Source organism: Agelaius tricolor, unplaced genomic scaffold, assembly GCF_023055355.1.
Source record: "Agelaius tricolor isolate 1412-34295 unplaced genomic scaffold, bAgeTri1.0.p SCAF_1, whole genome shotgun sequence".
Classification (NCBI taxonomy): domain Eukaryota; kingdom Metazoa; phylum Chordata; class Aves; order Passeriformes; family Icteridae; genus Agelaius; species Agelaius tricolor.
In genome coordinates, this window is record NW_027269261.1 from 78,770,788 (window position 1) to 78,794,105 (window position 23,318).

A 23,318-nucleotide genomic window follows, 5' to 3' on the forward strand; every position below is an offset into this window, starting at 1 on the left:
TACATTATGGTCTTTCCTCTCTGTTTTATATTTGTATCTTTTTCATTGGCTGCTCTATAGAAATGGTGACAAAGGTGGAAAATACTTTCCCCCTTTTTCAGTGGGGCCCATTAGGGATCAGGCTAAATCACAGCTCTGTCCCCCTGTGAGAGCAGGGAAGAGAGGTGCCTGTGATTCAGCCTTCTCCACCCTCTGTTCTACATCAGCAGCTGGGCTACATCCTCCAAAAACTGCTTTTAGAAAACGTAGCTACAGCATTCCTAGCAGTTCACAAAGAAAGCTTCTAAGTTCCTCCTCAAGTTGCATGCCTGTCCACCAGCCATTCCAAAAGCTCTGCCAAAATGGCCCCACAACCATCCCCTCCCCCAAAAAAGCCCTGTAGGTAAAGAGCTCACGTGCTGCAATCTATAGGCTGTCCCTAGCCCGCACAGTATATATTGGTTCATATGATGGTACCTCTCCTGGTTCCACCTTCTAAATCCTATTAAAGGCAGCTAAAATATGTGATTATTATTCAGGATATTACTTTTCAATCCAAACTATTCCAGCAGCTGCCACAGAGATCATTTTCTCAGTCTCAGAATTTACTGACAGAAAAGAAAAGCAACGGTCTAAGAAACTACTAATAGGAAGAAGATGGGCAAACATCTTTATCAAGATAAAGAAAATACTTGAGAGCTCGATTATGGGAAATGTGTGTTTTCCCTTAGCAGGAACAGCCAGGGAGGCAGAAGACAGCAATTTCCTTCATTTGTGTGAGTTCATCTGTTGTTGAACTTTGCTTTCCAGAAATGACTTCTTTCCCCTAGGAGAATAAGTGTGAGTCTAAGCCATACTTCCCTTCTCTCTGAATGATAGTCAGGGGCAGGGATTTCCAATAAATTTCTCTGTTGAAACTTATGTTCTTACATGCTGTCTGTTTAGCACCTTGAAGCTCATGTTCACTCTGGTCTGTACTAGGAAAGCTCACAAAACAGAGAGCTCAAGGAAAAAGCATGAACTTTTCCAGACACTTGAACTTGATAGAAGTTTATTTCCCCATAGCTATTCCTTCTTTATCAAATGCATTTATGAAAGTGTTAGTGAGAAGACAGCAAAGTAAACACATTATTGCTGCTGTTACTCCATGTATTTTCTCTGCAAATACATTTTCCCTTCCCTAAGGATACTGGAATGGGCCTTCCTTTTGCTTCCTTCTGGTGTAAGCTGAAACTCACTTTACTGAAGAACTATGAAGCAATGCCAAAATAAGAAAAAGAAATCGCAGGCAAATGTGTGCTGTGGTGGAGGAGCTTGTAGGAGCTTTACATGCAGCAGGAAGAATGACACAGGAAGAATGACAGAGTTAGTGCTTTAGTCAGCTAAGTAGATTACCAAATGTTCTAAATTTACAATTTAAATGAATCAATCATTTTGGCTATTACTCTAGATAAGAAAAAAAAATCTGTCCATTGTTTTTAAGACAGCTGTTAGATATATGAAACATTAAAACAGACTTCCTAATGCAAAAAAAAATGCCCCAACAACCAAACAAAAAACCCTAACACCCACACATACATCCCATCACTGCTAGCAAAAGTACATTAAAAACTCAAGATCATTATAGAGGCAAAAATAACCATAGACCTCTTGTAACCTGCAGGGTGGCACCAACTTGATTACTTTACAAAGCAATTAATTTGATGAATTGTTTGATAAACTGTCTTTGGAAAGACAGGAAAAGAAGGAGTTTAGACAAAGGTTTTCAAAAACTGAAGAGAGGTAGGCACCTAAATCTCATCATTTTCTGTGAAGATGATGTCCTTAGCTTCCATTTATTTTACTTGGAATCATCATCACACTTTGATTTTCTTTTCACACTAAATAATTTCTTAGTTCTTCAGTTTCCCTTGACAAATCTGATAGAAGCATAATTAGAGTGAAGAAATAATCAGATCCCTATCCCAGTCTGGATAAGCTGAGTGGCTTTCCAGTTGTTTTTGTTAGATGTTTTTGCCTGCATGAAAAATGCTATACTTTCACTTTAAGAAGGATGGACAAACCGTGCCATGGTTAACAAACAAACTGCAGACATTTATGAGAATGCACAGTCTCATGTGGGAAACATTATGCAGTGATTAAATTCAAAGTAATTTCAACCTAGGACTTACTATTTTTTCTTGTTTGTTTGATTTGGCTACCAAGATTGATCACCATGGAGAAACGAATCACAACAGTGGCAAATCCTAGGAAAGACCATTTAATTAGACCTGTTGCTTTCATTAGGAGTTAGTTTTACCTTACAAGAGAAGACACTGAACTATTTAATATAGCTAAACATTAGCAAATTGAAAAACACAAGACGGCTGTAGAGTAAATCAAGCTACTGATCTATACTGAAAACATTCATCAGCAAGTGTCCTTACACCTGTAGGATGGTAGAATGTTAATGACCTGGTTGAATGTGAATAATGAGAAAGACTCTTCCAATCCCTGCTTCCCACTGCTCATTCTTCACCAGCATCATCCATATCATTCATCTCTCTTCTTTCATCTCTTTCTACTCCAATTTTCACTTATCTTCACACTCATCACTCCACCCCTCTTCTACTTCCAATGCTCAGACTTGGGAGAAGAGTTTTCTCTTTTGTCTTTTTACAGCTATCCTTTTTTTTCCTTTGAATACTCCTGGCTCCATATGCCTTTAACAAGGGTCTCTAGTTACTGTGGTTTATAGTGGGTGGGGATCAGAGTTTACACTGAGCTCCACTAGTTTGAGGACAACTCCGTGGTCACAAGTTCCCTAAAAACGCCACTTGTAGGTGTCTCGGAGCACCTCCGGAGGGCACTGTAAGGACACCTAAAGGAGGCTCTGTCTCTCTGACAAAAGCCTGAGGAACCAAAAAACAACCCTGAGCATCCTGCCAGAGCCTAGACCACCACGCAGGTAACTGTGACCCTTTGCAAAGGGAAAAGTGTGGGTACTGGGAATTTTTATTTCATCCTGTTAGTCACTATATTCTATAATTGACTTTATTTAGCTGATTTGACTGAGAAACAGAGGCTTGGGGCTCATTGATCTCCTCCACTTAGCCTGAGAACTTACAGAAGAGAGCCCTAGCCCCAGATCTATTTTGTGGCTGTTGCAGAGGTAATACCATATAATGATGAGTTCTAAGGCAGACCAGGGAAAGCCTGCTACAAGTACTGTTTTATACCTTACTCCTTGCAATACCTACAGACATTGAGTATTAGAACATAACTGGTCCCAGCTTTGTACAGTCCTGGGAATGTGAACCTAAGCATGAGAGCACTGTTCATCAAATGTGTGCTCAGACTGCTGGGGGAGAGAGTGGGGCAGGAGAATCCCTTCCCTTTTCTGAGTAAGAGTTCACCCATAATATGCTATTATGCAAAAATATGAAGTTTCTCCACATCCTTCCTCAGAGTACAGTAGTCTGAACTATGGTGTGGGTACCTATACCTATCAAGGCATCCAATCCAACTAGTGTTCCATGTACAAAACAAGACAGGGACAGCAAATAGGTGTTCTGCCTGCTGACTGAGAATCAGCGGGGTGGAACTTAGGTGTCAAAATCTTAGTATAAGCAAGACTTCAGAAAGCTTGTTCCTGTCCCTTTTTACATTGACTGTTCTATAATCAGGACTCAGAAAGTGAAACCATGGCTGCTATTCTCATTACATTGATAATATTTTCCTTTCCTTCTTCTTCTGTTTAATAAAAGATATTACTTCCTAAGCACAGTCTTGCTCAGCCTTTATTGTCACATCTTCCTTGCTAATACAATAGAGCTGATAAATGATAAAATGAAGAATCTGGACAATGGTGTATCATAAAAAGGGTCACTGTACCAAATCAAAGTTTTGGTTGATAAACTTCTCTCAAGATACTTTTTAATGCTTGCTACTCATGCTCAATATCTTTAACAGTATAACCATCTTCACCACTCAAGGTAAATTAATTTGCTCTCCTTAGTTCTAATTTTAGCAAACACAGCCATGTCATATTGGTTTAGCAATAATAATAAAAAAAGACAAAAACCTAGAATGATCAGATGCTTTGTGATGGAGCAAGAAATCCAGCAAATTAATCCTCAGTGTAACTCAGTTGAACTGCTGTACTGGGTAAAAACAGTGACTGAAATTAAGGCATCTAATGATCTACATCTGAGAGACACACTGAGACAATCCCCAAGTTAGTGTAATCCTCTAATATCTGATCTGGAAGCAAATGATCGGAAGGTAATTTTCCATGTGATAATTTCAGCGGCTAGTACATCATGACATAACCCCTTCTTTAACTGCACATTAGAAAAAAACATTACATCAGTACATTTAAATCATCCTGATTTTTTTTTTTTTTAACATTGTGTTAATCCATGTTTCCTGACTTATTGACAGAACAAAATTAAATCCTATAGACAGCTGGATGTCATATTTCAGTCTGTAAAACTATAACTTTGCAAACCACATTTGATTCATTCCAAAGCTTCAAGAAGAGTTTACCTCAGCAGGCACAACCCATCACATATTTACATATGTAAGAAAATATATTTAAAGTCTGATGTCTAATGTCAAAACAAGTAAAATCTATAAAACTCCTATGAAGCTCTGGTAGCAGTTTCTCTCTTTTGTTTTTACTGGGTATATAACCATGCTGATAAAGGTGTCTTTATGCTGCCTCAATCCATTTCAGATGGTATGTAGAATTTTTCTTCTGCCAATAACTTTTTTTTCTTTTAGAACAATTAGTAGGTATTACCATTAGTAATCATACTGTAAAATGGTATAACGTTCCAGGCACCAATGAGTGCATTGTGCTGAGGCACTTCAGAATCACAGCAGAGATATGGTCTCACCTCCAAGTAATTTTAAAGCACATGTGAATCATCTCAAGGCTACAGATTTCTAAAATCTCTTTTACTGCTAGATATTATTCCCACTTCTAAATCTATTATCTTACTAGTCTGTTTCATTGACTGTGAAAGCAGTGGTTTGGAAATTACACCATATTCTCTGTATAAGTAACCCTGTAGTTTCTTGCCTATTTATAAAAAGTCATGATTTCCTAAATAGATTTTTAAACTTTGCAACATACATTTTGCTTTCAAACGTCTTCCAACATTTTATAGCTTTTGAAATGTCTCTTAGAACAGTCTAGGATCACTAGCACTACACAGGTGACAGGAAAATCACTGGGTTTTAGTAAAACAACTAATAAACAAGTCCTCCTACTGTAAAGTGAATGGAAAGTCTGACTTTGTCTTCCGTGGGTGTTAAATATAACTCAAAAAACTCTCTGCAAATTCATGCAGCCAAAGGTAAAAGGTAGCAAAAAAGAATATATAGCATTTAAATTCTTTTTTATTTTACTGTCCGTTTGTTAACATATTTGAGGGAAAGATCAGTTATAACTTTTGCCTAACTGGAAATATTTTTATTCTCATAAGTCAAGTCATAAATCTCTTCAGCTGATAGAATCCAGTAACAAATATTTAGCTCTTGCATATTTTACTGTATTTTGAAAATGTAGCCATTTGCATGTGGCTCATGATATATCTGAAAACCTCATAACTATAGCTTTTTTTTCAAATACAGTAGTTAAGCATCAGAATAACTCTATGAGAAACACCATTACTTTGTCAATTTCTAAAAATTTTATTTTAATTTTTTTTAACGAGGCAGAGGTAACAGCCTTATTTTTGTAGTTTTCAAGAAAATTCTTTGTTGTTTTCAAGAAAATGTGATCACAGAACAGCACATTTTTCAAACAGTTAATATTATCAATTCTATCACTCCAATGAAAACTGAGATTTAAGACAAAATTGAAAAAAAAATAAAGAGAGAAAGAATAGAGGTAAAATCATCCAAAACTGAGCCTCTGTATCTCTTTTGTCTTACCCTGAACATATCATAAGTACACATATACCTAAGGAAGAAAAAGAGTTGTTTCTATTCTTTTTCACACAATCCCAAGTGCTGACATCATTGCAAGGTCTCACCTTGGTCTAGTCGAATCAGGTTGCATGCAAAACACATTAGTCAATACTAAATTTGAAAGAATGTTGGTATTGGCGACAGCTAGAGTCCCCTTTAACAGTGTAGCCCACCAACAACTTGAGACCTCATGCAAAAATCAAGAGGCTAAGAAAGGACTCCAAGTTATGGATCTCAGGTAAAGATATCTTCCTAATACATAATCCAGGTAGTTTTAGACTGAGAATCTTTGTCCAGTTTAACTCTTATGCAACTTGCTGGGATTTGGGCACTCATTTTTAGGAGCACAATCCTCTAAATTTCTCGTGCTGGGGCACAGTGGAAAAATCTGAGTTTCAAATGAGGACAAAATGCTTTGTTAAGAGTCGCAGTCCCTTGACTTTTATCTGAGCCTTCATCTACACCAAGTTAAAAAATAAGGGAAACCAATTAGAGTTAAGTTTCTATATGCCAGTCAATGCCATCTATTTAAAACTTCATTCCACCTGTACTGTGCCACAGCATCAGCTGTTACCACTAAAACCAAGAAGCAGAACCCCCACAAGCCAATAATAGACCTAGTGACATACACATCATGCAAATCACCAGTTATTAGTAATACAGAGAAAAGCAAAAAGGTTAACAAACACTGGTCTTCCCTTGTCCCTATTACTTAATCCAAGTTTCACTTTTTTGTATAAGCAAAAAAGTGATGTCACTACATAACAAGTTGTGATGTTGATGTGTTTTTGCTATTACACCAGAGAAAATCTTTTGCTGAGTTGATACAGATCTGGGAGTAATAGAAGACTTTCAGTCTTATACTGAATATAACCAAACCCTTTATTATATTCAGACCAGTTTTCAATTCTACCACTTTTGAATAATTTCTAGAGATTTAGATATGTTGAGATTCAGCAAGCCAATACAAAGGTGACATTGCAAGCTTTTCCTTCTTGTGTATTTCCAGAGTCATGAAAGAATGAAATAATAATCTAAGGAGAAGAATTCAGAAATACTAAAAATAATATCTGCTATCACAAGATTAACTGATTTGACACTGTTCTTTTAATCGTCCATATATCCCAGGTATAATAGCTGCTGTGGTAGTTTAGGCATGAATTTAAAAGAAAAAATGCCTATATTTGGTTTATTTTTTCCTACCTTTCTTCTCATATCTATAAAAAATGTGCCAGTTATGACACTGGTTTTATTCTGCCTAGAAGTAACTTAATTTTTTATTTGAAATGAAGACTACACGTGAAGAGAAATTATCCTAAATAACAACTGACTTTAAAAAAGACATTCCTTTTACCTATAAATATTGTTCCTTTTATATTCTCCTGTGTCAGAGTAAATATTGAATAAGGTAGTTTGCCATGGCATCCACCACAGATGGCAAAGGGTGGATAGATCAGGTACAGAGTCTTCCTTCTTGTCACAGGCACACACATGACACTGTGCTGCAAACTGACATGGAAGCCAATCAAAGATGTTGAAACCTGCTCTACACCTTGAGACTGCTGCTCTGCATATTTACAAAAGGAATAAATCAAATTGTGGGATAAGAATCTAAAAGGAAATATGTTTTGTTTAGAGAGAATTTGTGTGGGGACCTAGCCCTGAGTGTAGTTGTCTGCACATACTCCATGTGAGGCAGGGGGAGAGAGTAGGCACAGGTGCACATAGCAGGATATGGGTATGTGCAGTCAAGGTGGAGAAAGGCTCTAAGGACATCCACATCCACTTTCTGTCCCACAGTACAGAGAAATGTGTGGAGAGAGCCCTATATCCTACACAAAAGATTGTGACTGAGTCTGGTTCATGCACACCAGAAGCAGCAGAAGGTTTTCAGTTCCTCTGTTATTATCTTCTAAATCAAGTTAGTATTGACAGTTAACTTAAGCTGACATGAGACCATATGACCAACATAAGCTGACAAAGGCCATTGCCAAAACAAATATCTTGCCCTTTTCCATTCTCTTTTCCCAAATCCTCCTGCTAAATGCTTGTTGCTGCCACAAGGGAAGACCAAAGAGATTAAAATGTAATCTGACAAAACCAAAATAGTATTAATTTCCACCTGGATCATTTTCTTGACAAGCAAAGCCAGAGTCACATAGGTAATTGGTACTGCAGACACAGGGAGCACAGCAAGACACATGGGCAGAGACTGGGGATAGAATAGCACCTAATGCTTTCATCAGTTTAAAATGTTCCTCAAACCACCAATAATTCTCTTTCAACACAGAAACTATAGTCCTGTGTGCTATTGTGTGCCCTGCCCTACTCTTTAATTCAGTCAGATTTTGCTAATCACACCCCTGAGAAAACGGCATGTATAGAGGTCTTTTGCCAGGAGCATGAAAAAATATCAAGTACCTTTATTCTATTATCATTTTATGCAATGATTAGTGTCTAATTTCAAATCATGGTACATTTAGTAAGTGTATCCCAACAGCAAGATTTCACCAGGCTTAGTGTTAGTTGAGTAAGTAGTTACCTGGAAGAACTGAACCTGGAAATTCAAGTTAAAATATGGTCTTCTTTTACTACAGCTGAAAATCAGATCTCAGATCCAAATCTGTCTTAGATCCCACAGCACCAAAATGTGTACACATGGACTGTAACATCCTCTTTCCCCTTGCAAAAGTCTGTGCCATGTTCACAGTAGTCTTTTAACCTATGCTCTGAGAATCACACTTGTATCACTAATTCTTGTGATGGGATGACACCTGCTGATATTAATTTGTAAGCACAAATCAAAACTAAATTAATCAGTAGTATTTATTTTATTTGTAAGCACAAACTTACACTAATTCACCTGAAAAAGCAATGCTATGACCATAGGGCAAGCTGGAGTTTCAAGGGGGAAAATTCACTATTCTGTTATGCTAAAACAACCAACAGGGTTTTCAGTGGAACTTCCCTATCCATTTCTTTCTTGCAAGTGAGCTCTTCCACTAGGTTTGACCTGAACCAGCACCTTGCCAATTTTCTGTATTGCAACAAAGTCCATAGAGCCTCTCTAAAGGCTCTGAAAGCCTCCTTCCATCCTGTCAGCAGCACAACTGCAGATATACATCACCATCTTCTCCAAAGTCTCTCAAACTCTGGGGTGCTCCATCTTCTCGCTCACTGTGTTTTCATATATCCCCTTCTTTCTGATATGCTTCCTTTTGGTCTTCAAAAGCTCTCAAGGAGCACATCCTCCCTCAAAAAGCTCTGCCTGATCCAGATGAAGGAAACATCAGTCACCTTCTCAAAGGTCCACCATCTTTATGAAGGAAAAAAATACATAAATTGTTGATACAATGATTATTGCCCATCACACCCTACAAACTAAAACTGTTTGTGCTAAATTTACATATTCATACAGCATGAAAAATAAAGCGATAACCCCAGTAGGGATGCAAAAAGCTTTGACCAGAACTTGAAAATTAATCAAAAATCTTATGTTTACTTTTCTTAATAATATGCACATACATGTTTTTTATCGTGACAAATATTTACCAATAGGAAACTTCTTAAGGAAACTATCCCTTTTTAAAAGAAAAAAAGATCAGAGAAATGTTAGTATATCATTGCTTGCAACCCAAACACTGATCTGCAAGACTAAATACAAGATAAGTGCATTAAATACCAGATAAAAAATGAAACTGTTTTTCTCCTACAGTGTTTTCAGTTAACTTGGTGGGTCCTCATATGGCAGTGTACCAAGCTGTTGTAAACTGTGAGGGCAAGAGCAGCAACAGTAGGCTGAGGACAGGGCTGACATAAACACTGTGATCCACACAAGAGACGGGCAAAGCTATAGTTCTATATTACATTTTCAGAACAGCAAGACCTCTGTGAATTCATTTGTATCAGTATTTAAGGCCATTCTCAAATGTCACTCATGTTTGACATTTCATGCCACATACATTCCTTACACTTCTACAGAAATTTTATTCTGTGTGCTCTGACAGAAGCTTCCATTTCTGGTTGCTGCAAGATGCTGAGCTAAGCCATTGTGGATAATTTTTGTAACTATGCTTATAGAGATTTTTACATGACTGAGGCTTTACATGGTAGCCAGTCAGTCATTTTCTCTCAAAAAATTGTTTAGAACTAACAGTGTAAAGAATACAGGAAATTACTTTGTCAAATATGACCTTTATTTAGTCTATGAAAATAGAGAACTTATGCCAATAAATAGATCCCAATGATAAAAATGAATAAAAAACCTTACATTTTCTATGTCAGATAGTCTTTTTAAAACAAAACAAACAACACAACAGCAAGAAAAGAAAAGAAAAGAAAAGAAAAGAAAAGAAAAGAAAAGAAAAGAAAAGAAAAGAAAAGAAAAGAAAAGAAAGAAAAGCTGGAAAAATACCCCAGCCTCAATATAATAAAAATCTAAATTTTATGGTGGAATATTTAGTCTGTCATACATTTTACTTTAGTTCAGTAGTAGGTGGATTCCTTTATATATTAAAATGCTGATAAAAATGATTGATCCTTATTTCGTATCATTTATATCATTCATTTTCTTAAGAAAAGTTAATGTCTGAGATAATGGAAGACAGAAACTCCTGAATCTCAATCGCTGGTCACTCCAAAGTAAAGATCAGTCCCATTAAGTGTTGCGAATAATGATTCACAAAAGATTCACATGACATATAAGCTCACTTTGTGGAAAATCAAGCAGTAAAATTGCTATCTATACTTTAAGCCATTCCTTTTCTCATCTAGAATATTAATATCAGTAGATATTACTCTCTTTAGAAATATATAAGCCACTTCATAACACTCTGCTCTGTACATGTCGTCTTGCATGTTTCCCAAAGAATCTCTGTCCAAAGGTTACAGCAGTATAGTGACTATATTAGAAAAATCAAGGAAGGGGCATAAGATAAGGATATATAAATTATAATAAGAACAGGTTGCTTTTATATCCTTTCCAATTTAATTACACTCACTGTCATAAAAATGGATTAGATACTGCTGTTTTCTCTTTCCATTACCATCTTTGTCATAAGAATGAGAAATCCAAACTTCAATGCTTGTCAGCTTTAGTCGGACCCTGTGTAGTTCTTTAACCTTTCCACAGCTATGTCATTTTATTGGCTGGCTTTTCCAATTCTTTCATGTTTAAAACAAAGTAGCTCGAGGTAATGAACTAGAATGGATAACCAATCCCATAACAGCACATTGAGAAGGCCAAAGCAGTTCATCATTGTGTAATCAATATAATAAATTAGACAACACAAATCTTATACCCATGAAAAAGGCTAACAAAACATGCTAACAATTATTTATAGTGACAAAGATAGCTTATATGGAGAACAAAGGCTCATCTTCTAAGAGTTTTAGTTAGAAGTATTTAGTTACTTTATATGGCATTGAGCTGAAATTCACCATTAAGAGCACTGTAATACTTCAGACATATGCATACTTTCCATATATTGTTTAAACAATTTTGTCAATTTCCTTATTTCATTTCAATGTTAATATATTAATTTAAAACTCTGTGTTATCTTTTAGGAGAATGTACTGTGATAAAGTCATAAAAAGTAAAATTCAGTAACTTTTGACATAATTTTCAATCTGTAATGCCCAAAGTTTCTGGCAAAGTTTATGCCCTGTTGCAAGAAAGCCATTGAGGCATGCACTGGAAAACATCCATCATCCACCATGGGCAGCTGCAGACCCCCTGGGAACCCAAGGTGTCCACTGCCAGGACATCCAGGGGAGAGCCAGCTCCCATTTCCCTCAGGAACCTGCAGAAGTGTATTGAGGAACAGGCAAGATGAAATCTCCTAAGTCCCACTCTCAGATCTGAGCAATCCCACCCAAAATCAAGAGCATTTTCACAATACAGACCAAGCACCCATGAAATACCAAACATGGATCCAGCTTTGCAATGCATGTTAATCTGTTAATCTTCACAATAAAATGTATTATGATACTGTCACACTGCAAATTCCTATTTTCACCCTAAATACTGAATGATGAGAGTATAAGGATAAGTACCACTATTCCTTGGTACTTATTCTTTGTTGAGTTGTATTTTTATTGGGGATTTGAACACACCTAATCCAAACTCTGCAGTGTAGACAAATGCATTAATCATATCCTGCATACCACCTTGCATTTAAGTGTGGGCACTTTATCCACTTATTTTTAATCTACCAATTTAAGATGAGGTCGCAATACAATTTTAGAAGAAGACAACTGAGCAGACAAAGATTGAGACATAATAGTTTCTTTTCTGTGAGGACCAGAAGCATCTTTGGTAGAAATGAACCCTTTGAAGATGATAGCTGCCAATTATTTGAGGATAAAGCGAAGTGTATGGAGAGCCTGGATTTTTTTTTTCTACCTTCATTAAGAATTTTACTGAAGTAGCTGTAGAATTTACATTCATATTCACCTGTTGTGTCCTAGTGCACTGCAGACAAGTGTTTCTCTCTATACAGTAGAATAGTAAGGGAAAAAATATCTGTATTATATATGGGAGTAGGTGGTATAAACTTGAATAGTTAATAATTTTTACTGTGCAAGTACCAAATTAGATGAGGAATATGCCTGCAGAAGGAAGAAAAAAAAAATGTCAATATGTTTCTAACTTTTACTTATTTTGGTCAAGATAATACCCTAATTTCAGATTCCAAGCATAGGGATTAACATGATAAATATGCAAACTTGCACAGCCAAGGTAAGATGCAGTGCACAGTAAATATTTTGCCAGCAGCTAAGTGATGAGCCCACGTATTGCAAGTGACAGCTTTACTGGAAGCAGAAAGGGAGCCCAGGTAACAAAGAGTTTGAACCTGGCAGTAAAAGACAATATATATTCTATTTTAACAAAGATTCAATAAGTCTGTTTTAATATAAATGTTGCCTTAGCCAAACAGATTTCTAAACTGTGGGTTTGTTTTTCTAGGCTGCTAGGTGATTAGAGATGAACAAGCTCCTTGGACTGCATTTAAAAACAATATTTTTGTTAGACTGCACTGCTGAGAGTTGGGAATGAATATTGAAAAATAAGTATTTCATATTTCTCTGGGTCATGTTCCTCTGTGGATATTTGCATTATGAAATATATAACAAAAAAAGCATTAGTCACCACACATCAGAGCCTGATCCAGCGCCCACTAAAGTAAGAGCAAAAACTTCCACTGACTTCAGTGGAAATTGATTCAGGCCCACAACACTTTTGTTCAAACTGTACATTTTTTGCCAAACGTTGATAGTGGAACAAAGCTTCTGACAGCAAAAGCCATTGCCCCATTACCTTTTCCCTGTGGCAAACACCTGGGAGGAGCAGTGAGCTGTGTAAGGACTGGAGAAGGGCTGCTTGCACAACAAAGGACATCTACAACCAGACAAAGGGAAGGAGCCAGATGAGACAGAAAGCAGGGAGAGGAGCCAAAGGAGATTGATTTCTGAGGAAGATGTTGGTCTGACTTGTAAATTAGAAATGGGGAAGCTGGGACAGACTCCGAGGAAAGCTGGACAGGAGCTGCTGGCCAGCAGTGCTGCAGGGTCAGAGGGAAGTGTCCATGGCAAAGCCTGGGGTAGTTGGAAAAAGGCAGGCAAGAAGGTGCTGAGACAGGCATCAAAAGAAATAACAGAGAGAAAGCTCAGCAAGATACAGCAGCTGCTGTGACCACAATCATCTCCAAAATACAGAAAGGAGTTTGTCTGGTGAAGGCTGTACTGAACTGTCAGTGTTCAGTTCAGCGCTGCTCGGTGGCTGTTGCAGACAGTGATGGGCACAAGATTCAGTGTGAGAGGAGGGTGCTGATGAAAGGGATGGGCTACAGGCACTCAGACACAAGTGTACTGTCCTTCAAAGATGCCTTTGTCAAGGCTTTTGAAGAACTGAGAACTAAATCACTATTAGAAAACATGGGAAATAGTTGAAGCTGTTAAGGCAAACCAAATAAAAATAAAAAACACATTAAATGAAGAGAAACAATTTTGATAGTTTATGCACTTTATTGCTTCTATTCTCTCAAAACTTATGAAACTCAATAGCTGCATTTTATTCCTATATTTGAATTAAACTAAAACAGATAAAACCTGGAGTCACTGTACATAATTAATAGAATATAAAGAGATAACCTGAGGGTGGTTTTAATGGTTTAAACATTCTATATTTTTTTCCTGAATCTTTGAATAAATATTTCTCAGCACAATAAATTTTAAATTAGGTTATATTTAAGAGGAGGATGAAATTACAGAACTGTTCCAATGTATCGTTCTTCCTAGAAAATAAAAAACCATGGCTGAATGGTTTTCTGATGAATTTCAGATGCTTGTGTTCAGCTGGCCTGTGTAGCATTTGCAATGTTGTACATTTGGTAGAGAATTTCAGTTCTCAGTTACTCTGTCCTGTGACAGCAAAAATCCAAATACTACATTTGAAATGCAACACTACCAGAGAAAAGTTATTTATTTTAATTATTCACATCAGTGATATTGTAGCAGTGCCTAAGAAACGTAAAAATATTCCTGTTTTGATAAAAGCTCCTCTTAGAAATAATTGAAAAGTCTTAACTGACTGGAGAAATAAATTGTTGAAAACAGGGAAAAAAAAGTAATATCCTTAATTTTCAGCTAGGAAGCAACACACAAGAAGCCTCTCTGGCAAAGCAGAGTTTTAAAACCAGTCTGGTGACTTGTCCAGAAGTTAAAACAACTGTTTTTCTCAAATTACTTGCCAAAGGGAATAGCACTATATCCATGAATAAGAGTTTTAGATTGTGGTCCTTTAATCTTTAACATGGACAAAATCAGTGTCTTTCTCAGTAATGCACAAAAATTTATTTTCAGGTCGTAAGCAACTTTGTCCACTTAAGTAAAAACAAACAAGCAAGCAAACAAACATCAAAAAATGTTGTTTTAAAATATGCTGTAAATGATAAAAAAGGATGAGCCCTTAAAAAAAAATAGGCAGCAGCTTTGCATGAATTAGGTGGCTGATGCACTCTTTTAAAGTCACCTGTCACTACAGAGATTTAAGAAGAGTCCTTCAGAACTGAAAACAACAGCATTTGTCACAAAAAAGGATGCAACAGCAATCAGTAGCTCACATTATTTTATTTTTTCAAGACTACATTAGTAATATTTTTATTTGTCTTTGGGCAACAATCAAATTTGTCACTTTCTGACATTGTATGTCTTCAGGGCACATATACCAGAAATTTAATAAATAAATGTATTTACTACCTGGTAATTTTTACTGCTCCATCAGCAAACCCTTTCCCCTGCTTCAGTGCTAGGAACACATTGCTGGTTTCTCAGCCTTACAGATCACATGGAAAGGAACTGAAGTCAAGCCTTAGGGCTGTTCTGGTCCAGCATTGATACAGATGAGCAAGAAAAGAGAGTTACCAGGACTTAACCACTCACTGGGGAGCTTCAGGTGGGGGGATGCTTTTGTCATATGGCAGAACATTAATTGAACATATGTTATCTGTAGTTTTTGAGGGGCAGGGGAAAACAATAAGAAAAACCTTATGTTGTCTTTAACAAGAGTAAAAAAAAAAGCAAATCTGAAAACTATAAATCTCAAAAAGCTTTGTTTTCTGGTGACTGTGGTATTAAAGAAGTCTTATCAGGCTTCAACCTGATAAGTAATGTAGATAAGTAATTGCAAGATGGGGCTTCCCTCTCTTCAAAGCAGACAGTGTGATCAACTTGGAGCAACACAAGTAATGAGGCCTCAGATAGCAAAGACATGGCAGACTTTATCTGACATGGCCCTTAATAGCATTGTTTTAATTGCCAGAAATCTCTAAAACCTCATGCTGGGCTGCAGACAAAAAGTGCCTTCTGAAGGCATTTAGATTGCTGTTAAGGAGCTACTTCCTTCCATTGCATTGCTGGGATTTTTTCTGTCTATTGGGAGCCTTTCAGAGCCTGGGATGATAAAATAAAGGTGGAGCAACACTCTTAGCATGAAATGAAATGCTCACTGTAAGAACAGGTTGAGACCAGCTGCTTTTGCTGTAGCACATGGAGGTTTCAGAGGAATGTAGGAAATAAAGGCGCTGAGGTAGCAAGGGTTAACCATGGTTGAAAAAATTATTTAAGACTGAATTAAATACCATAGATATTATGAAAGCAGTGAGATTTGATTTCATAATGATAGAGGTCATCAGTACACTCTAATTAGTTGCATATTACTGCTTACTATGAAATGTGTGAAATTAGAAGCCTCACAATACACCAAAATATTACATTAGGCCAAACCAGCGGCTTCAGCTAGAGAATTGTTTTATTGCATGTCTCCGTGAGAGCCTGTTCTCATTTGTTGTACACTTGTCAAATTCAGCATTTCAAGCTCAGCTTTTTAGGCTAGATATCTGTGAATTCTTGGAGGAAGACATGACTGAAATAGTCCAGCTCTTGTTAAAAAATGACACTAGGGAAAGAATGTTTCAGAAAACACATTAGTCTGTGAGCTCAGAAAAACTGCTGCAAGAGAGACTGCTGTCTCTAGGACTGTAACTTTCCTCCCATGAAAAGCTGAAAACCTAGAGAAAATTAAGTATTAAGGCTAGAGAACGGCCCCTCTGATACTTTAGCACTGGGAAGGCTCAATAGCTCCCTTTGTCAGGTATCTGTGCAGCTCTGAGAAGAAAGATTCACAGGGTGCAGGCAGTGCTAAGCAGGGATGATCATGCCAGCTCTTTGGTGTTTCTCCACAACAGTGCAGTACTCAGGTGCACCAACCTGAACTCTGAGAACAACAGCTCTATGTTAGCATGAAGCTGCACAGAGACTGACCCTTTTCTTCTTGGCCAGTCTCAGGGAAAGAGGAAAGGCAGATTAGGTAAAGCAAAGGTGTTGCTTCCAGCATCAGATCTGATTTCTGTAGTTGTAGCTCTACTGTACTTGTTCTCACAATAAGAGTGAGACAGCAAGTCCCAACTAGAGAGCTTGATAAACCAAATAAACCAGAGACATTTGACACAGAAAAACCTACCTCGTATTTATTAAATTGTGAGTAATCCCAGCTGCAGTTGCTTGGAACTGGAGTTGTACAATTGATAAACCTTGTGCTACCGTTCTTGTTCTCCTTAGGCACTAACTCCAGTGGATTAAACCCTCCAGTGGACAACCCTCTAGAACTACCTATAGCTTACATGTCTGAAGTTCATGAAAACTCTTCAGGTGAGAGTTTTCTGACTTCATCCACTGATAATCATTAATTTAAAAGAGTGGACTAACCCTGCCCTGTCTTTAAGGTAGAAAGGGTTTTGGTGAAGCAGAACCTTTCATGAGTCCAATTAGCTCATGACTTAAAAATCTATTTTTAATTTCAGTAGTTCAGTATTACTTGAAGATTTCAGTAGTTTGATATCTTCTTTTCACATGGAAATTGAACACATATGTAGCTTCATATTTAGTTAATACCAAGTTTTCAGTAAGACCTGAAATATTACTTTTAAAATTCAGCTAATATAAAGACTTTATAGATCAACAAGCATTAAATTTTATCTCTTTTCATCCCTGTCTTCTGTTGCCTTCATAACTATGTCTGTCCAAGGTTGCTTTTGGATAAATACTTTCACTCAGTAATTATTGTTCCATGCAAAATACATGCATATGCAAGGTTAAAAGTAAGCACAGAAACCAACACAAATATTAATGGACTGCTTTAAAACTGCTTTTAATGATTCTTTTGCAGTGTTACATAAAGTCCAGATTTTAAGATAATTCAAGAATTTTATAAGAGCTTAAGATTAGAAAGCACCTTTAGTAGTACTGATACACTGAGATGCTTATGAAACTGTAAAAGTCAGTGATTTTTCATTCTTGATGATCAATTTTTGGCTTTATTTGTGTAGCAATTACAGTACAAACCCAGAATCCACCAGTTGCCTTGCCCAATTTTTTTATGATTTTTTAAATTTGAAGGAATTCTGTGGAAAAGCCATCCTTCCTAACTTTTACAATTCAGCATTCCAGTTATCTACTGAACTAGGTGCAAGCTTCTCATACAGAATCCTGAAACAACTGAGTTTGGCAGGGACCTCTGGAGATCACCTAATCCAAGCTTCCTAGTCACAGCAGGGTCATCTATGACACGTTGCCCAGGACTGCAACTAGTCAGGTTTGACTATCTTCACCAAAAGAGACTCTAGAACCTCTCCAAACAGTCTTTTTCAGTACTCAGCCCTTCTCAAAGTGACAAAAAATCTTTCTTACATTTAGAGAGAATCCCAAACAATTTCCCTGAGTCTTCTCTGGCCTCAGCCTTTCTGTGTATGAAAGATATTCTAGTCCCCCAATAATATCAGGTATCCAGGTGCCCTGGACACTCTCTGTAACTCCATGATGTACTGGGGAACCCATAGCTGGACACAGGACTCCATGTGTGGCCTCATCAGTGCTGAGCAGAGAGGAAAGATCACCTCCTTTGACCTGCTGGCAAGAGTCTGCCAAATGCAGTCCAGGATGATGTTTGGCTTCTTCACCATGAAGACCACATTGTTCATCTTGTTGCTCACCAATACTCCTGGGTCATTCTCTTCAAAGCTGCTTTCCAGATTATCAGTCCCAGTATGTAATGGTGCATGACTTTGTTCTTCCCTAGGTGCAGGACTTTGCATTTCTTTCTCTGAATTTCTTTAGGTTCCTCTCTCCAAACCTTCCATGTCCCTCTGAAGGGCAACACACCCATCTGGTATATATCAGTGGTAAGAGACAGGCACCTACAAACACATCAGGTCCTTTTAGCAGCCTTAAATACTGTCTTCTCCATTAGCTGTAGAGGCAAACTAGAAACTTGATTAGAACAGTCACTATTATCTAGGTGGCTGAAGTTAAGGAATTGATATCCTACTCTTTTGCCAACTCAACAGATTCTCTCTTGGCTATTCTCTACCAAGTAATATTCATTACGATATGAACACAATGTGGATTATTATTACCAGTCATCTAGTTATATGATCTTCTCTGCAATACTTATAGAAGAAAAGACTTCCCTCTTGCATGCAAGTTGCTTTCTAGACATATCCTTCTTCAGTGCACATTAATAACCTCATCATGAAAGAATAGATCAAACCTTAGAAACATAGAATAGGTTAGGTTGGAAGGGATGTTAAAGATCATCCAGTTCCAACCCTGTTGCAATGGGCAGGGACACCTTTCACTAAACCAGGTTGTTCAGAGCCCTATCCAACCTGGCCTTGAACAACTCCAGTGATGGAACTTCAGGCAGCCTATTCCAGCGCCTCTCTACTCTCCTAGTGAGGAAAGTTTTCTATATATCTAATCTAAAGCAATCCCCTTTTATTTTAAAGACATACTCCCTTGTTCTATCACTACAGGTCTTATAAAAAGTCCCTCTTCATCTTTCTTGTAAGCACATTCTGTTTTATCTTGATTTTTTTTCCCTCATAAAAGAATCCATGCTAGCAATTTAGTGTCAGCTTCCGTTTTTCCCATGAGCTCCACTCTAATCTCTAAGCTGGTAACACCGAAATCTGCTGGAGCTATGCTTATATCACAGTGACTGAGCTTTTTGTGACCTGCACATCTTCTAGGAGCCCTGAATTCTTGCATATTCCAAAATATTTATCACAGACTTGACAACAGTTAAAATCATGAGATTATTTCAAAAAATATAAGCATTGATCTTTGACAGAGCTCCAAGCTATGCTTTTTCTTTGATGCCCAGTGGCTCCCACACAGACTTCACACCATTATTGCAGCCCTAACATGTTTGGTATCTTTTTCTTACTAAAGACATTTGCTTTCAGTTTGAGTAAACCAGTGGATGCAGAAAGAAAATCTTCACTCACTGGGAGCACAGAAAAGCAGTTATTCCATATTTTAAAAGTTACAGGAAATTCCACATCTGCTGATTAATGGGAGCCATTCTGCTGTACATTTTTAACCTCATAATTATCAGTGAAGGTTAGTTAGTCTTTCTCAAAGCAATAGGCCAGATTTTGAACATGAATGTTCTCCCAAACATTCAGGCCCTGCTCCTTCTTTCCCCCTGCTAAAGAGACATTATTGCTACAGTAATGCCTATTGCTGCAGGCTGAAGTTGTATTTTCACTTCCAGGAGGTCTCCAAGGACACTGCATTCCTGGTGTACGTGCTTCCCATCCTCACTGAATGTTGTGTCTTTCCTCTCTCAGCAAGTGAGCATGAGGGGAAACTAGACAGATACAGCCAGATAATTGACTTTATCAGTGACACAAGGTTTAGCTACTTAGGGCCCCACTGCTCCAGCCAGGCTCCAATGGCTTACACAGTAACAGCGGGAGGATTGATAAAGCACTTCTTAACTGTTTTGAGGGATAATATAAAATTTATCCAGATTATTCCTTCCATTCCTGGAAAATGGCTTGTTTTGCAACTTGTTCCTGCTAACAGCCATGTGCACCTAGTACTAGGGAAACCATGGAGGTTTGTCTTATATCCCAGAATGTCTCTGTCTATAAGCTTAAGGTGGATTGACTTACAGAATAAAAAATTAAAATTCAGCCTCCGGGTTAATATTTTTGATCAAGAGATGGGATTTTTTTAAAGAAACACAGCTGAAGATTTACATAAATATCCTTAAAGGGTGTTTAAAAAAATGGTTTTGGTTTTTTTTTCACATTAGACCTTCCTATAAAGGTTACATGGGCTATTTTTGGAGTTGATGTTACAAATTTTGGCTCAACCAGTGGAGAAAACAGAGGCTTAAAATTGCTACAGTGAGAGAAGAGCTGCCTGATGCTTTCTTTGCTGAATGTCCAATGCATTAGGAAATATTGCTGCCTTGGAAATCAAAGAGCTTTCAGAAAACTGAATTCCCTGTGTAGTTAGGAGACTAAACCTACTTGGAACAAGAAGGAAATGGACTTTGTGATATCACTGTAGTATTTCTAGCAAAGATGAGTCATGGGGCTTGACCAAATATAGTATTGCTTTAGGGAAGCTAGCCTTTAATTGACACTTTTAAAATTTTTTCTGTCTCCGGGAAAACAGGCTCAGGTTTCTCTTGTAGAAAATCTGGCAAAAACAACATTCTTTTTCAAATGAATCCAGGAAATTTCATGAAATAACCTAATTGGGATGCAGACTACAGATTACAAAAGACAGAATACACATTTGAAACCTCAGACTTGAAAGCCACTTATAGTTGTGGATGTTTCTCAACACAAAAGTTGCTCCACTGGAAATGTACTGGCACTCAGGAAACCATCTTCAAATCAGTGTAATTGCTCATGTAGTTCAGTACTTTGCTGGTGCAAATGTCACACTACAATTTTTCCATTTCTTTTTTTTCAATGCTCAGAGTGACATGATCCAACAGAATAGAGAAAGTAAAAACAGAGTTTACCAGAGTCTTATATAGATTTAGTTCTTTCATGTGTTAATATTAAATACCCACTCCTTTGTGAATAAAGCAAGGAACAAAGAAATCTGTTAAAATTCTGCAATAGAATGTAATATAGAATGTAATATAGAATCTCCTTCCGGTACTTGGGGGAAACCTACAGAAATGGTGGAGAGTAATGGTGTACAAGAACAGGTAGTGATAGGATAGGGAGGAATTCAAACTAAAAGAGAGTAGGTTTGGATTAGATGTTGGAAGGCAATTCATTACTGTGAGGGTGATAAGGCACTGGGACAGGTTGCCCAGAGAAGCTGTGGATGCTCCAGCCCTGGAAGTGTTCAAGGCCAGCTTGAATGAGGCTCTGAGCAACCTGGTCTACTGGAAGGTATCTCTGCCAAGAGCAGTAGGGTGGAGCTACATTAGTATATAACTCTGAACTTCATATAAAGTGTTAGAAGTTTAGTCAGACAAAACAATCCTTTTCCAGCCAAGAACCAAGGACACCATTACAGCTTCAGGCCCAAAAAGTGTAAACAACAGCAAATTGAGGAGAGCAAACTGGGAAGATGGGACTTCATAACCTGAAGCTGTAATTGGACAATTCAACCCAGTATGTAAATGGACCAAAACTTATAAAAATGTAAAAACTCATGACTCGCTGTCCCTCTTGGGTTTAGCCTTGGCTGGGCTCTTTACTGCCCAGGGTGTATCCTTTGAAGGCCTTTTTAATAAATATCTACTTTATTCCTTTAACACTGTCTAGCCTCTTTTCTAGGTAGCCTCTTAGGGCATCATTACCTTGATGACAACCTCATTTAAGCAATTTTCACACCTCTGTATTATTATTCTTGATTTATACCAACATAAATCAAGGAAGGACTGGGACAAACTATTTAAAAATTCAGCAAGTAGCTGAAGAGACCATTTATATTATCTTGGTAGATGCATTTAAAACCAATATTTAATGAGTATGTGACTCATCAAGTTAAAATTGTTTTTAACAGAGGCTGATACCAAACACTAGATTGCCACTAAGTCACAAAGAAAGGCTGAGATGTTAAAGGGCAATTTGTAGCTTTGCTGGATAATTTAGTATAGACTTACTTGGAAAGGGTTTGACTCAATAATTTATTCTAAATCATCTGGGTTTTTATTTGTTTGAGTTTTTTTTCCCTAAAAGCATCTTCCATTTAGAGTTTGGAATTCTATTTTGATTTGTTTTCCCAACAAGTAAGTTTCGTTGTAGAAGTGCTACTTTAAAATGTTAACTATAATATACTCAGCTGATGTAAATTGCTATAGCATCCACATGGATCATCATTAATTCACATGTATGTTAGGTATCAAAGGCACTGAAGATGTAAGAACTTACATCTTTTATTTTATTACTGTAATTAATCCTAAAGGAGTTCTCTCCAGTAAAGCCAGTTGCTTTAAGAATTTTGGCAACACTAACTCATCTGACCAGCATGTTCTTTCATTCCCATTAGGACAAAAACAACCTTAAAGTGAAATTACTATCAACTGTAAAGATAATATATGCATTTACAAAAAGGAAGCAGTTAAATACAAACATTTTACAAACACCTGACAAATTTGCATAGTATAGCATTCACACTTTGAGAAAACTCAAGGAAAACATTGTTGAAAAATGCATTTTTTGTTGAAGTACTATGGCCCTAGAGAGTCTTGCCAAACTTTTGAAATAACAAGATTTTTGATTTGGTTTGTCATTGGAAAAAAGGACAAGTAAAAAAAGAATTATGCTATGATTTAAAAGCTACCTTCCCACAAGATGAAACTCCAAAAACACATTCACTCCTGACAGGATAATTTCTTAGCTAGTTCTAATCTACAGAGGCATATTCTGAGGTGATTTTTGCCACATGCAACTGATTTTGGTTTTTGTTTTTCTGGTGTTTTTCCAGAGGAAGGGACTTTTCAAACGTTCTGTCTCTTTCTTTAAAAACACTAAATAATCTCAGATAGGTGCAAAATTGAG

General features: G+C 37.2%; 1 long non-coding RNA gene across 2 annotated transcripts in view; it reads right to left on the reverse strand.

Moving 5' to 3' along the window:
* Window positions 1-23,318, reverse strand: part of LOC139591998 (uncharacterized) — a 107,540-nt gene that overhangs the window by 30,438 nt on the left and 53,784 nt on the right. The window contains exon 4 of one of the 2 annotated variants that reach the window (XR_011679843.1): window positions 8,917-9,253. The exons of the other annotated variant lie outside the window; for it this stretch is intronic. This is a non-coding gene — a long non-coding RNA (uncharacterized lncRNA). Of the gene's footprint in view, window positions 1-8,916; window positions 9,254-23,318 lie in introns of those variants that run through there. 2 annotated transcript variants of the gene reach the window in all.